Source organism: Arachis hypogaea, chromosome 14, assembly GCF_003086295.3.
Source record: "Arachis hypogaea cultivar Tifrunner chromosome 14, arahy.Tifrunner.gnm2.J5K5, whole genome shotgun sequence".
Lineage (NCBI taxonomy): Eukaryota > Viridiplantae > Streptophyta > Magnoliopsida > Fabales > Fabaceae > Arachis > Arachis hypogaea.
The window spans coordinates 64,117,492-64,132,930 of NC_092049.1; the positions used below are offsets into that span (position 1 = coordinate 64,117,492).

General features: G+C 39.8%; 1 non-coding gene across 1 annotated transcript; it reads left to right on the forward strand.

Annotated features, from left to right (window-relative positions):
* Positions 1-13,042: 13,042 nt before the first annotated feature.
* LOC112745885 (small nucleolar RNA R71) lies at positions 13,043-13,149 on the forward strand. The gene has a single exon (XR_003173792.1). It is a non-coding gene; the product is annotated as a small nucleolar RNA R71 (small nucleolar RNA).
* Positions 13,150-15,439: the final 2,290 nt, after the last annotated feature.

Below are 15,439 nucleotides of genomic sequence, written 5' to 3' on the forward strand. Positions count from 1 at the left end.
TTACTTTTATAATTGAATCTATGAATTCTTCCATGTTACAGATTGTTATTTGAATTGATAATATTTGAGGTATTTTCAGTCTATGATTGTTCTCTTGATTTAAGTTATCATTGTTTCCGAATTGAAGATATTTTATTCCAGCACTTTACTTTTTCCTCTTCTTGGTCCTGGTTAAGAAATCAGTAACCCAATAGTTATCAAACTCAACATAATTGATAATCGTGATATTGCTAATTGAACCAAACTTCAGTAATCCCCACCTTTTCTTAGGAAATAAATAGGATTCAAAAGTCAATTTAATTAGTCCCTTGACTTTCCTTTGCTTTAGTAAAGGTTGACCAAGTGGAATTTAGATTCAACTTTCATTACTGTTGAGAGAGATAACAAAGTGGACTTTTAATTTCTCTTTCCTTACCAAAAGTTGCTTTACAGTAATTATTTATTTTAATTGCCATTTACTTTACTTGTCATTTAAATCACTTGCTTCTCACCTCCTAAACCCCGATTACAACCTTTATAGCCAATAATAAGAACATACCTCCTTGCAGTTCCTTGAGAAGACGACCCGAGGTTTGAATACTCGGTTAACAATTTTTAAAGGGGTTTGTTACTTGTGACACCCAAAACATTTGTATGAAAGGACTTTGAAGGTTTAGAAACTATACTTGCAACGAGGATTTATCCGCAATTTTCTAGACCACGCAAAAGTTCTCTCGTCAAAATGGCGCCATTGCCGGGGAACTGCTAACGTGTGCCTTATTATTGGTTATTGTAAATATTTTTCTTTTGCTTGTTTATTTATTTTTGTTTTTCCTTTTTATTCTTATTTGCTACCATGAACTCTCACCCCTCTCGCTTTGAGTTTGGTTCTAATATTGTTAAAGGAAATAGAAGTTACAGCAGGAATGTGCATCAAGGTCAGACCAATCAAGGATGGATAGAACCAAGAGGATCTAATCAACCCTTTTGGCAGCAACACCCTCCGAGATATCCTGGACAAAGACCATTCTACTGTGCATACCCAGCTGAAAGATATGGTGGACAACCTTGTAACTAACAACAAGCCTCACCCCATGCATATAAACCATCCTTTCAATATAACCCTGAACCACCACACTCACAAGCTTCTCTTCACCATTCGCCACCATATGATCCTTCCTTACCCCAGTACCAATCCAATCGCTCCCAATCACCACCACTTTCCTTTGTATCATGTCCAAGTCCAACAACCCGAGAAGCAGAGGTTTGCCTAACGGAAATAGTAAATAAATTTCAAACAACCATTCGACAATTGGAGCAAGTAGTAATTCAATGGGTTTCTAGACGCTTAAATATACAAGGGTCAACCACAGCTCCATGTGGACAGTCTAATGAAGAGCGCAGCATGAAAGAGATACCAGAAACTCCAGTGGACAAGACAGAAAATGAATTCGTACTAGAACAAGTAGAAGAAGCTATCATTGTTCAGGAAGAAGAGTTGGTTGAAGATCTAGGAGATGCTGAACCTCCATGGGAATCCAGAATTGAGGAAAACTCCGTCAAGGATGCTACAGTTGATGTTAAGGAGGATATTGTACAATCCCCAAGGAAAGTTTCTTATGAAGAATCAGACGGAATAATCCAAGAAGTAATTTCCCTTGATAGTGATAGTCACAAGTCTAGCTCTCTTAGTGATGAACTTGCATCCGCAAGTAAATTCTCCGAGATCAAAGAATCTTCCCCAGATGAATACGAAGATGATGCAGAGGTAGATTTCCCTCAACCTCCAATCTATGACTCAAGTGATGAGGAAGACATAGAAGACTTTGACCAGGACATAGGTACAATTGTAGAACCTTGCAAGGAAGTGGCGGAATTCACAGAAGAGCACAAGGGAGTAGAACTTATAGAACCACCAGAAACACCTATCCCAAGGCCATTACCACCTAATACAAGCTTCAAGTGTGTACAATCCTTAACCTATAACTTTACTTATTCACTTGAATATGGTTTGCTAGAAACAGATGGCCAGCTTAGAGCTCTTTGCGGCTTTAATAGTAAGAGGGAAATGGCTCGCACTCAGAGCTGGTGCACAAGGTTCAATAATGTTCCACGCTTCACCTCGAAGTACACGGATTGGTATCATGCTCAATTGCATGGATCACGGAGAACGTTTGGTCACCATGGTGAGATTCTACTTTTTAAACCGCCCGGATGGAAACATATAGCTCAAGACAGAGGCGGATTTAATAGCAAGGCTTGGGATCCTGGAATCTATTCTGACATCCGTCACCCCGGGAGCCTAACAATATGTTTGAAGCTGTTTAGAAGCTTTGCATGCCTAGTTTGGGACCCCGGAGGCTATTGGCATTCCAAGCACTGGTGGAGATTTTTGGACGAATTTAAACATAAACCGCCATAACAGGAAGCTCCTCCAATGTCCAACTTAAGGACTTTAACTAAAAGTGCTAGGTGGGAGACAACCCACCATGGTATGGTCGCTTCTTTTTCAGTTTAATTCATGTTCTTTGTTTTTATTTTTCATTCTTTATTATTAAACCTAGACTCATGCATAGCGCTCATATTAATCGTTGCATTCTGCATTTTTCATGCATATAAAAAAAATGCACGACGCGACCGCATGCTCCACGCGATCGCGTCATACTGCGAACACACTATCCACGCGACCGTGTCATCCACGCGGCCGCGTGACCTGGAGATCGGCGTCAGTATCCAACGTCCAGAAAGTTAGGCTGGAATCGTGCGGCCCTTGTGCGTTTTGCACAAATTGGCCCACGCGATCGCATGCCCCATGCGATCGCGTCCCTTGCACAAAACCAATCCCACGTGACCGCGTGAGCGATGCGATCGCATTGCATGGATTGCACACCACCCCAGAAGGAGACAGAGAGTTGTGCTGAAACGGTGATGGAGTCATGCGTTTAGCACAATTTCCAGCGACGCGATCGCACGACCCACGCGATCGCGTCATCCCCTCTTTTACCCCTTCCATGCGATCACGCGCCCCACGCGATCACGTCACTCCCATTTTCACCCCAACCACGCGACCGCGTGCCCCACGCGATCGTGTGGATTTGAAAATATAACCCTCCAGCCACCGAACCCTATCAGTTGCGCAGCCCCTACCCCCAACCCTCTTCTCCCTTTCTTCTTCTTCTTCTCCCAGCCACCACCCAGCACCACCCAGCAACTACCGCGCCACCAACCAGACGCCGCCGCCTTCCAGACATCGCCGCCGTACCACCCCCTCCCCTTCTTTCTTCTTCTTTCTTCCTCTCTTCTCCCCTCTCCACCACTGCCCTCCGCGACCACCACCCCACCACCACCGGCCATCCAACCGCACCCCTCCGCCACCCACCCGCAACCCCCTCCCTTCCTCTATCAATTACCCTAAAACCCTATCCCCATTCCCCCTCTTCCACTGCCCCCTCAGCCGCCACCGCGCTGCCGTACCCTGCCACTGCGCCGGATGCTGCCGCAGCCACCACCCAGACGCTTTCTTACCCTGTTCTACTCCTCACGCCTACCAGGTTCCGATGAATGCCGCTTTTCTATCCTTCGCAATTATTTTACAATTTTTTTTCTGTTTCTGTTCATAATTAGGATAGATAGATATGCATGCTGTAGTGGATTTTTAGGTTATTAGGTAGCTTAGGCTGTGGTTAGTGGATTTAGGTCTGTTTCATTGCACCGTTCTTGTTTATTGCTCTATGTTTTTGCAATCCTGATGCTGCTATGATATTAGTTCATATGCTATAATTTCTTAATTCATGCTGCTCGTTATTCTGTTTTTCATGTTTATATTTATTATATGTAAATTGCAAGCTTCAATTTTAATTTATATGAACTGCTTTGATTGCTGTTTATTTTCCGGGACAATCCAGTTTTAGCCGAAATTCTGCCCAAATTTTTTGTAAATTGTTTTCATTCATGTTTCGGTTTGGCAATCTAAACTCAGTTGTCCTCTGCTTTACCCAAACCGTTTCATGAATGCTATGGCATCCTTTCTTATCCTTTTTGATTTCCTGGTTCATAAACTGCATTTGTGATACCCTGATTCCAATTTTTGCTTTCTTTATATCTATTTGAATCAGCATCACCCTGTTTTCCTTGTTCGATTATGAGTACTTCTATTCTTACCTGTGAATCCTTGTTATATGGAATATTTTCTTTATGCCACTTACTTTAACCCGCACTTGACTAACTCACAAATTTTCATTTACTAACCTCTCTTTCAAATTCTAACCATACTAACTTTTTCCAATCTATTTTCTGATTTTTCACCTTCCTCTAATCTTCTAACCATGGCATAATGATTATTTTTCTACCTAACATGAATTCAATTACATTTTGGATTGTGTTTGTTCCTTTACACCCTTCACTCTTATACAATCCTTAATGCACATTTCATATACTCATTTTCCTTATTCTATTTCTCCTTTGCCGCTTTGAGTTTTCTTTGTTTAATTGCCTATTTGCTTCCCTATTTTTATCCATATCCTGGTTTCCCATTTTTTAGGATGTCTGCCTCACAGAGGAAAGGTAAAGGCAAGGCTACTGGCAAGCGCAAGAGAGGAGATTCCTCCCAATCCATCATTGCCCTCATGCATGATTCTTCATGGTGGGAAAAGAACTTTACACAGCAGGAAAAAGCTGACTAGCTGCTCCCTGCAACTGATCCAACAAAATTTGCAAACCGGTACTGTGAGCTGAAGTACCCGACTTTTGCAAACTCCAGGAATCTATACCTGGAGCGAACTCTGAAGATTCCAGAAGCACTCCAGCAGTACACCACTGAGCAAATCAAGCAAAGGGGCTGGTTCTTTCTGGAGAGAACACTGACAGAGGTCAACGCATCTTGGGTCCGGAAATTCTACTGCAACTACTACCTCACCACCCTAGATGCCGTAAACTTGAGAGGTAAACAAATTCTGGTCACTGAAGAGGCCTTAGAGGACATTCTTTAACTCCCAGCCAAGTCCGATCAGCCTGATGGTTATTCAAAGGCTGAGGAGGACATGCGTCAGATGCAGTTTGATTGGGATGCTGTGAAGGCACGGATAGCTCTGGACTCGACTGTTCCTTGGGAGATGGGTCAGGACACCACCATGCCTAGAGGGATCAAGAGGGCGTACTTAAATGATGAGGCTCGGTTATGGCACCAGATCTTGAGTAATTATGTGATGCCGAGTACTCACGAAACGGAGATCCCGGCTGCTATGATCACCCTCCTATGGTGTGTGATGGAGGGAAAGGACCTTTATCTGCCATGCTTTATCCGGCATTTTATGGCCAGGGTCCACGTCCGAGGCACCCTCCCTTTTCCGTATCTGGTTACACAGCTAGGCCGTCGAGCTGACGTGCCATGGGAGGATGCCGATGAGAGACCACCAGCGGCGGATTACAGGAAGATCATTCCTCACAGCAGGATCTTCCTAACTTTGGGCTACAGACCACCACCCTTCACTGCTACTGATGAGACAGCCCCACCATCTGCTGGACCCTCTTCATCCACAGCTACCACTGCTGCCCCTGCTGCTACCACTGCACCTTCACCTGCCTCTGAGCCCGTATACCGCCTCGTGCACCGCCTATTCCGACAGCTTGATCAGATGGAGCGCCGTAACCGGCGCCGGTATGAGAGATTCGAGCGTCGCAGCCAGCGACGCTATTTGCATCTGAAGCTGATGATCCGACAGGGTGGTGACATACCCTCTGAGCCATCAGAGGAGGAGGAGGATGAGCACGAGGAGGAGACCCATTTCCAGGAGGAGACCCATCAGCAGGCAGCCACAGAGCAGGCTGCACCACATCAGGAGGTTACGCACCAGATAGAGGCTGCAGATCCGGAGATCCCGATCCAGTCAGCCCCGCCTCTACAGCAACCAGACCCTCAGCCCACCACCACCACAGAGCCTCCAGCTACCATCCCTACCAGTGATGACACCCCTTCACACCCGGCTTGACTGAGAATCAGGAATGATGCTTTTTTTAAGTGTGGGGAGGTCGCCATCTCTGGCGTTTTATTTTGGTGAACCACTACATCTCTTTTTTCTTTTATTTTGGATATTTTCCTGTATTTTTCTTTTTACTGTTATTTTCTGAGTACTTATACATTGCTACTTTTATGTATTTTTACTCTATTTTTGCATTCTGCATTCTTAGTTCATATTGCAGCCATTTAGTTTATTTTAGTCATTTAATTTACAATTCTGACTTATTAGTGGATTAATTAATATAGTTTACCCTTTTTAGCATATGATAGTATAGTTTAAATTGAAAAATATAAAAAGAAAGTAAGCTAGGAAATTGAACATAACAGATTTAAATCCATAAACCTTGTATATAGCATTACATGATGTAGTTAAGCTGACAACATTTCATCAAGGAAACATTAAAACTTTAAAGGCTACCCTAAATAATTTTTTTATGAGAATAATGGGAATTTTTAACTAAACCTGCATAACATATATGAATGATATATGATGTTTGAGTTAGAGAACACACAGCCTGTGAGTCTTGAGCTTAATTGTATGGTTGCATTCAAACCATAATTTCATTCCTGTGTGTTTCACTTCTTTTTATTCTGATATTCTTTACTTTGCTTTAATCTATATGTCCAATTATAGAATATAGATATATGCCAAAAGAATGATTGAGGCCATCATTTGATTTCAGCTCACTTACCCCAAAATAACCTACCTTTCGCATCACCCTTGTTATCCCCCTTGAGCCTTTAAAACCCCTTTTATTCTATTTAGCCACACTACTAGCCTTAAGCAGAAAAACAAAATAATAAAATCCCAAGTGAATCCTTGGTTAGCTTAAGATAGAAAAATTATGAATAGATTAAAATGTGGGAAACTTATTGGGAACATGGATGATAGAAACAAAAGGGTAGAAAAGTTAAAAGAAATAAAATAAAATTTGGAAAGCATGCTCATGAGAAAACCAAAGTGATTCAATTACCATTTGCAATAAAAAAAAAAGAGAGAAAGTTATTTTTCAGTATTTAATAAAAGGGGATACAAAAGAATCCCCCAATGCAAAATAAAAGCAATGCACATGGGATAAAGACAAAATTGAAACATGAGCATGTGACAATAAGTGGGACAATATGGGAAAATTGGTAAAGACTTATACATATATCCTTACCTTTACCTTGGCCCCATTACAACCTAAATTAAAGACCTCATGACTTTTGGTTAGATGAAGAACAAAGTTATAGAAAGTAAGAATAAAAAGAAAAGTAGAGTGAATAAACCCAATAAACACTGAGTGACTAGAGGGTAAACACAAAATCCAGTAAGGGTTCAATAACTCACCAACATATATCTGTACTTAAATTACTAATTGTTTTGCAAGTTTGTACAATTACTAAAATGCTTTATTATTTAAAGGTTGGCTATATATATACATGACTCCTTGAGAATGTGAACTAACTTGACTACATGTAAGCTTTATATATGAGTGGATAAATTGGAATTGAATAACTCAATTAGGTAGATGCATTTAGAATAGGTTGCATTGCATAACATTCCACCACTTTAACCTTACTTTTTACTTTGGATTTAGCATGAGGACATGCTATTATTTAAGTGTGGGGAGGTTGATAAACCCATATTTCATGAGTTATTTTGTGCTTAATTTGAGTGATTTATTCAATCCTTCACCTACTTATTCATATTAATTGCATGGTTTTACTTTCTCTTCCTTATTATGTGATGTATGTGAGAAACATGTTTCCCAAGCCTTAAAATTAATTATAATTTTATATTACCTTTATCTCCATTCGATGCCGTGATTAGTGTGTTGAGTAGTTTCAGATTTTTTAAGGCAGAATGACTTAAAGGATATAAAAGGAAACATACAAAATTGGAAGGAAAGCACAAAACGGAGTTTTGAAGAAACTGGTATTCACGCGATCGCATGGACGACGCGATCGCGTGCCAGAAGCGAAGAAGCAGCGACGCGGCCGCATGACTGACGTGACCGCGCGCCTTAAGCAGAACGTATACGACGCGGACACGTGACTGACGCGACCGCGTGGCAAGGAAAAGCTCCGGATGACGCGACCGCGTGACCCACGCGGACGCGTGACAGAGGCCACGCACCAGAAATTACAGAACACGCCCCCAGCGGATTTTGAAGCCCTTTTTGGCCCAATTCTAAGTCCAGAAGGCATAGACCAGAGGTTATGAAGTGGAGGAATGCATCCATTGGGAGAGAGCTCGCATATTTTATTTTTTAATGATTTAGATTTAGTTTTGAGAGAGGTTCTCCCCTCTCTCTCTCTTAGGATTTAGGACTTCTTCTTATTTTTAAGAGTGACTCTCGATCCAGGTTTTATGTTTCTTTGTTTTAATCTTCCCTTTCACTTTATTTATTTATTTCAGCACTTGAGTTGATTATTTACTTTTATAATTGAATCTATGAATTCTTCCATGTTACAGATTGTTATTTGAATTAATAATATTTGAGGTATTTTCAGTTTATGATTGTTCTCTTGATTTAAGTTATCATTGTTTCCAAATTGAAGATATTTTATTCCAGCACTTTACTTTTTCCTCTTCTTGGTCCTGGTTAAGAAATCAGTAACCCAATAGTTATCAAACTCAACATAATTGATAATCGTTATCTTGCTAATTGAACCGAATTTCAGTAATCCTCACCTTTTCTTAGGAAATAAATAGGATTCAAAGGTCAATTTAATTAGTCCCTTGACTTTCCTTTGCTTTATTAAAGGTTGACCAAGTAGAATTTAGATTCAACTTTCATTACTGTTGAGAGAGATAACTGATGAGCGGATAATTTATACGCTTTTTGGCATTATTTTTAGTATGTTTTTAGCATGTTTTAGTTAGTTTTTATTATATTTTTATTAGTTTTTATTTAAAATTCACTTTTCTAGACTTTACTATGAGTTTGTGTATTTTTCTGTGATTTCAGGTATTTTCTAGCTGAAATTGAGGGACCTGAGCAAAAATCTGATTCAGAGGCTGAAAAGGACTGCAGATGCTGTTGGATTCTGACCTTCCTGCACTCGAAGTAGATTTTCTGGAGCTACAGAAATCCAATTGGCGCGTTCTCAATTGCGTTGGAAATTAGACATCCAGGGCTTTCCAGCAATATATAATAGTCCATACTTTGCTCAAGATTTGATGACCCAAACCGGCGTTCAAAGTCAGCATCAGAATTCCCAGCGTTAAACGCCGGAACTGGCACCAAAGTGGGAGTTAAACGCCCAAACTGGCACAAAAGCTGGCGTTTAACTCCAGGAAAAGTCTCTACACGAAAATGCTTCAATGCTCAGCCCAAGCACACACCAAGTGGGCCCGGAAGTGGATATTTACGTCATTTACTCATTTTTGTAAACCCTAAGCTACTAGTTCTCTATAAATAGCACCTTTTGCTATTGTATTTGGAGTCGAATCTTTGAGTAGTTCTATGCTACCTTAGATCACGTTTTGGGGCTGGCCTCATGGCCATGCCTAGACCATGTTCTTATGTATTTTCAACGGTGGAGTTTCTACACACCATAGATTAAGGTGTGGAGCTCTGCTGTACCTCGAGTATCAATGCAATTACTATTGTTCTTCTATTCAATTCAGCTTGTTCTTGTTCTAAGATATCACTTGTTCTTCAACTTGATGAATGTGATGATCCGTGACACTCATCATCATTCTCACCTATGAACGTGTGCATGACAACCACCTCCATTCTACCTTCGATTGAGTGTTTATCTTTTGGATTCCTTAATCAGAATCTTCGTGGTATAAGCTAGAATTGATGGCGGCATTCTTGAGAATCCGGAAGGTCTAAACCTTGTCTGTGGTATTCTGAGTAGGATTCAAGGATTGAATGACTGTGACGAGCTTCAAACTCGTGATTGTGGGGCGTTAGTGACAGATGCAAAAGAATCACTGGATTCTATTCCGACATGATCGAGAACCGATAGATGAATAGCCGTGCTGTGACAGAGTGCGTTGAACATTTTCACTGAGGGGACGGGATTGTAGCCACTGACAACGGTGATGCCCAACATACAGCTTGCCATGGAAAGGAGTAAGAAGGATTGGATAAAGACAGTAGGAAAGCAGAGAGACGGAAGGGACAAAGCATCTTCATACGCTTATCTGAAATTCTCACCAATGAATTACATAAGTATCTCTATCTTTATTTTATGTTTTATTTATCTTTTAATCATTCATCCTCCATAACCATTTGAATCCGCCTGACTGAGATTTACAAGATGACCATAGCTTGCTTCATACCAACAATCTCCGTGGGATCGACCCTTACTCGCGTAAGGTTTATTACTTGGATGACCCAGTGCACTTGCTGGTTAGTTGTGCGAAGTTGTGATAAAGAGTTGAGATTACAATTGAGCGTACCATGTTGATGGCGCCATTGATGATCACAATTTTGTGCACCAATAACAAAGTGGACTTATAATTTCTCTTACCTTACCAAAAGTTACTTTATAGTAATTATTTATTTTAATTGCCATTTACTTTACTTGTCATTTAAATCACTTGCTTCTCACCTCCTAAACCCCGATTACAACCTTTATAGCCAATAATAAGAACATACCTCCTTGCAGTTCCTTGAGAAGACGACCCGAGGTTTGAATACTCAGTTAACAATTTTTAAAGGGGTTTGTTACTTGTGACACCCAAAACGTTTGTATGAAAGGACTTTTGAAGGTTTAGAAACTATACTTGCAATGAGGATTTATCCGCAATTTTCTAGACCACGCAAAAGTTCTCTCGTCAATGTGTACCTCTGCATTAAATTTATGTTGATTGTTAGATGAAGAGCAAGCCTTAGAACGCAAGGTTAGTAGAGAATTGAGAGAATCGAACCTTAAACACTTGAGTGATTAGAGTGTATACAATACCAGTGAGGGTTCGATGCTCAATCCCTCGTTCCCTGCTTTCATGAGCTATTTTCTTCTTGCAAGTCTATTTGTACTTCATTTTCATGATTTGAATTAGTGAAATTCAGTTCATATTTCTTCTTGAAAGATTTGTTTACTTTTAACTAAGTAGGTAGAAATATTTTGTATGTAGTTGCATTCATATAGATAGTCAGCATTTCATACATTCTTACTTTCCCCTTCACCTTTATAGTTTCTCTTGAGCTTAGCATGAGGACATGCTAATGTTTAAGTGTGGGGAGGTTGATAAACCACTATTTTATGGTTTATCTTGTGCTCAATTGAGTGGTTTTTATTAACTCTTTACCCACTTATTCATACTATTTGCATGGTTTTACATTTGCCTTCCTAATTATGTGCTTTCATTGAAAACATGCTTCTTTGGACTTATAATTTCTAATATTAATCCTCTCTTATCACCATTAGATGCCTTGATATGTGTGTTAAGTGATTTCAGGGATTACAGGGCAGGAATGGCTCAGAGGATGGAAAGGAAGCATGCAAAAGTGGAAGGAATACAAGAAGCTAGAGAAATTGCTAAGCTGTCCAGCCTGACCTCTTTGCACTCAAACGACTATAACTTTAGCTACAGAGGTCCAAACGATGCGGTTCCAGTTGCGTTATAAAGCTAACGTCCAGGGTTTCGATTTGATATATAATATGCCATAGTTTCTCTGATGCTAGGCGATGCAACCGCGTGCTCCATGCGGCCGCGTCGCAGTGATGGAAATCAGCGTGTTTGAATTCTTCTCCAGCGATTTCTAGGCTGTTCTCGACCCAGTTTGTGGCCCAGAAAACACAGATTAGAGGCTATAAAGTGGGGGAGTGCATCCATTCATAATCAGGCTTTCATATTCATAATTTTAGGAGTAGATGTAGTTTTTAGAGAGAGAGGTTCTCTCCTCTCTCTTAGAATTAGGATTTAGGATTTCTCTTAATTTTAGGAGTGCCTCTAAATCCCAGGTTCAATGTTCTTTTACTTTATATTTATCTCTTATTTTCAAATATTTTAATGCTTATATTTGTTATGTTGCCTATTTGGCTTATGCTACATTCATGTTATGATTTTCTTTGAATTAATATTATTTGAGGTATTTCAGTTATTATTGCTTTCTTTTATTTACATGATTATTGCTTCCCATCTGAAGGCATTTTTATTCCAGTAAATTTACTTTTTTTCCCTTTTGGTTTTGGTTAAGAAATCAGTAACTCAGGAGTTATCCAATTCAACAGCATAATTGATAATTGTTATCTTGCCAATTGAATTGAACTTCAATAATCCCAATCTTTTCTTAGGAAATAAATAGGATTCGAAGATCAAACTAATTTGTCCCTTGACCTTCCTTTGCTTTAGTAAAGGTCAACTAAGTGGAATTAAAATTCAACATTCATTATTATTGATAAGGATAACTAAGTCTGGACTTCCAATTTCTCATACCTTGCCAAAAGTTTATTTTACAGTTATTTATTTATTTTATTTGTCATTTAAATATATCTGTGCCCATTGCCCAAACTCCTAAACCCCCAATTTACAAAACTCATAACCAATAATAAGAACACTTCCCTGCAATTCCTTGAGAAGACGACCCGAGGTTTGAATACTTCGGTTAACAATTTATTTGGGGGTTTGTTACTTGTGACAACCAAAACGTTTGTAAGAAATGTTGATTGCTTGGTTTAGTAACTATACTTACAACGAGAGTTTACTATAACTTCTAAACCATCAATCTTCAGTTCTTTCAATGGGTCATGGTTCTGCCTAGGTGGATTTCCAATGTAGTTGTCTTGTTCCTGATCACCCTCTGCTTCTTCATTCACTCCTTCTTGAGCTACTGTTGAGGTGGTGATTACTTCTACTTGACTCCTCTCCATCTTCTTGGTAAGGCCAGCAGTGCATCCACATTGTTTAGCTCCATTACTCCTCTAGTGTTACCCCTTTCAAAAGCATAGAAGTAGTCATTCTCAGCTACAGTCTCAATGACATCTATGGCTTCTTCAATGGTCTTCTTCTTGTTCAGAGATCCCCCGTATGAGTGGTCTACTGCCTTCTTTGATTTATAAGAAAGACCTTCATAGAAAATGTGTAACTGCACCCATTCATTGAACATATCTGGTGGGCACCTTCTTGTCAGATCCTTAAACCTCTCCCATGCTTCGTAGAGAGTCTCACCATCCTGTTGCCTAAAAGTTTGAACCTCAGCTCTCAACCTGTTGATTTTTTGAGGAGGATAGAATCTCGCCAAGAATTTGTTCACCATATCTTCTCAGGTTGTTAAGCTCTCCTTCGGGAAATATTCCAGCCATTTAGATGCATTGTCCTTGAGTGAGAAGGGAATAGAAGCAGTCTATAGGTGTCAGGATGAAAACCATTAGACTTCACAGTATCACATATCCTCAGGAAGGTGGTTAGATGTTGATTGGGATCTTCTTGAACACTTCCTCCGAATGAACAGTTGTTCTGAACAAGGGTGATAAGCTGTGGCTTTAGTTCAAAGTTGTTGGAATGTATGGTTGGCTTTTGGATGCTACTTCCACAGTTTCCTCGGTTTGGATTGATGTAGGATTCCATAACTCTTCTCTCTTGCCCAGCATGATGCACTGGGCCTTCTCTGCCATGGTTGTGAGCCTCTTCTTTATGATAGTTCTCCATATTCTCATCCATCTCTGGTTCAAAATACTCCTCTTTTTCCTCCGTACCAACTACTCTCTTTCCTCTTGCTTCCCTCCTTAATCTAAGGAAAGTTCTCTCAGGTTCAGAATCAAAGGAAGTTGAAGCCCCGCTTCTTCTACCTGTCATACAACCAACAAGGCAAAAGCAAGAAAGATAGATGCAGATAATATGTATTCTCTGCAGAAATACTATTAGTGTGAGTGATGCAATATATCAAACAGTTAGTGGGTCAGTGAACTAAATAGTAAAAAAAATGCGCAGATAACACCACAAATGGGTAAAGGGTAAATGGAAGGAAATAACTAAAACTGAAAGTAAATTACTCAAATGAAATTAAATCAAACAAAAGAAAAAAAATTGCTCACTCTAGTTATCCACCAATTTAATCATTGTTGATACAAAATCAATCCCCGACAATGGCGCCATAAACTTGATGCAGGAAACTTGTCTCTCAACAATTTCCCTCGGCAAGTATACCGAATTGTCGTCAAGTAAAAACTTACAATAGAGTGAGGTCGAATCCCACAGGGATTGATTGGTCAATCAACTTTAATTAGAGGAATGTTCTAGTCGAGCTAAGCAAAATTTGATGTGAGAGTTGCAAGAAATTAAATGGCGGAAAGTAAATAGCAGAAAATGTAAATGCTGGGAATAAAGAGCTGAATATAAATGACGGAAAGTAAATTGCAGAATCTTAAATGGGGAATGGGGAATTTAGCATGAAAGTAAATTGCAGAAATTAAAGAGAATGGGTAAGATCAGAAATGGGGGATTCATTGGGCTTAGGAGATGTTGCATTCTCTGGATCAAGTTCATTTTCATCTCTTCCTCAATCAATGCATTCATTGATCTCCTTGGCAATCTTAAGTGATTGAACTCCAATTCCTTGGTAATTCAATCTCTCAAATCTTGATCAATAGCCAATTCCTTGGTCCAATTGCTCATGAGAAGAGATGAAGTATGGTCACTGATTATACCACATGTATTTCCAAATCAAAGTGTTGGTAGGATTATATGTCACTATATCCATCCAGACCCCAATTTGGTCCAACATTAGAAAGCATTTCTAGCATGATCTTTTCATTCATCTTCCAAGGTTCTGAAGAGATCCAAGTATGAATAGCTACTTTTCCAAGATAACTACCCAATTGGATGAAGATTGAAAGCTTTCTAGTAAAATCAAGAGAAAAGAAAGAAGAAGAATAATGAAAACTATTATTGATCCATCAAATTACAATAGAGCTCCCTAACCCAATGAAAGGGGTTTAGTTGTTCATGGCTCTGGGAATGGAAAACAAAGATGGAGAGTGCATTCTGAAAGTAAAACTAGAAGTTGTAGAGAAAGTAAAATTATACAGAGAGTAGTTCCCCCAATCCAAAAGTACTTTTCTAGTTCAAAACTACTCCTATTTATACTACTCTTCTGATCTTCTAGTTGGCTCTTCAAGTCTTGGATATGGGCCTTTTGATCTTGAGTTGAAACAGTTATCATCTTTAGTGGGCTCAGCTTCACTTGCAGAGAAAGTGTGCAGTAGGCATCGACTTTAGCTTAGGGCGTTAGTGGTGTTAACGTTAAGTGAAAATGTGGGGTCGAGAACGTTAGTGACAATCACCTTTTTCACTAATGTTCCTAACCCAAAATGGTCCACGTTAACTTCAACGTTAGTGGCACTAACGTGACCACTAACGTTGCCTCTTGGCCGTTCACAAACGTTACTGGGGTTTACCTTTTCCAATAACGTTGAGAGTACCCCATTCTCCCTACGTTAGAGTTCACGTTAACGTGACCTTTAACGTAGGCTTGCCAAATCTTCGAGAGCGTTAGTGAC